The sequence below is a fragment of the Glycine max genome, chromosome 6 (assembly GCF_000004515.6).
Source record: "Glycine max cultivar Williams 82 chromosome 6, Glycine_max_v4.0, whole genome shotgun sequence".
NCBI lineage: Eukaryota > Viridiplantae > Streptophyta > Magnoliopsida > Fabales > Fabaceae > Glycine > Glycine max.
Genome location: NC_038242.2, coordinates 39,509,093 through 39,510,504, shown reverse-complemented (window position 1 = coordinate 39,510,504; position 1,412 = coordinate 39,509,093). Strand labels below are relative to the sequence as shown.

The window sequence follows — 1,412 nt, the reverse complement described above, 5'->3', positions numbered from 1 at the left end:
TTTTTGTTTAATATAGTTGACGTGTTTTGCACAGTTTATTATTTTATAATATAGTTTGTTATTCCGATTGTTTGTGGTCCTTAAGCGAAGTTTACGGTTGTTTTAAATTTATTTTTAAAAAAAGGGAACCTAGAATCATGAGTTTTGTTTGTAAGAATTACATAAAAAATAAAAGTTTTTAAAATGATTAATAATTCATAAGTGAACCCTTTTTCCATGTTCAAGTACCCATGTTTGTAAGAATTACATAAATGAACCCTTTTTCCATGTTTGTAAGAATTACATAAAAAACATAAGTTTTTAGAATCATGAGTTTTGTTTGTAAGAATTACATAAATGAATCTTTTTTCCATGTTCAAGTACCCATGTTTGGGATTTTTTTGCGTGGGTGTGTCTGTGCCCTGAGACAATGGATGGTGGCCATTTCTCATGTTTGGACGTCAAAGAATCCAAAAAAAATAGTCCCGTTCCCCAGTTCCGTCAACTAACACGTCAAAACAAAGTCTCAAAATCCAAAAAACTACGAAATGAACCCTTTTAACAATTAAATTTTTGGACCACTGAAACAACGCATTCAACTTTATTATGGGAATTAAACACGCCGTAAACATATAAAGGTTACATCAACAAAAAAACAAAAAATTAAACAAAGTCTCAATTATGACAATGATGTATGCTGTACGCGTAAATGATTTTTGTTGGACCAACAATTTCCTTGCTTAACCAAACGAGTAGTTGATAATATTAATTGGTTAGTGACGGGTTACAACGAATTATATCGCATAATGAATACAAATAAATAAACAATGAATGTTTAGTCTTCATTTAGGTCTACATAGTGTGTTTTGAATGACATCAAGCTTGTGTATTCCTGCATTCTACTAATATATGGAATTGCCCATTGCTTTGCCTGAGAATAACAATTGGTTGACCACAACAGCGCTGGGGGCGGCAACGGACAATGGTCTTTCAAATAAACCTGTTGTACATGAACAAACATTATATCATGCGCTGACCGTGCCAAACGAACAAGCGAAGTCATTGCATAATTGTTACACTAACTATATTCAATGTACCTGAACAAAATGATTTCCAAACACGTGACCGACACATATGATGCGGTGGCCAGAAGAGTCAGGTGGTGGTTGACTTCTAAGAGGGAAAAATGTCATGCTTTGTTGTTGGGACAACGATACAAGGATTACGTTATACCGTGAAGCAATCACATATCCCATGTCTGTTATATCCATCCACTTGTCCACACTAACCTGAATGAACCAAACATACACATGTAAGTAATTTAAACATTGTTATTAAAAAAAATTAACCTAAAAACATACCTTTGAAAATCCATCAACAAGTAGGGACAACTTTAATTGTTCAAATCTCTCTGTGCCACCGAAGAGGTTCAT

General features: G+C 33.6%; 1 long non-coding RNA gene across 1 annotated transcript; it reads right to left on the bottom strand.

The window, feature by feature from the left end:
* Window positions 1-879: 879 nt before the first annotated feature.
* On the bottom strand, window positions 880-1,139 carry LOC121174969 (uncharacterized). The gene is made up of 2 exons (XR_005891811.1): window positions 1,077-1,139; window positions 880-979 (listed from the first exon to the last, which is right to left on the bottom strand). It is a non-coding gene; the product is annotated as an uncharacterized lncRNA (long non-coding RNA).
* Between the last annotated feature and the right edge of the window lie 273 nt (window positions 1,140-1,412).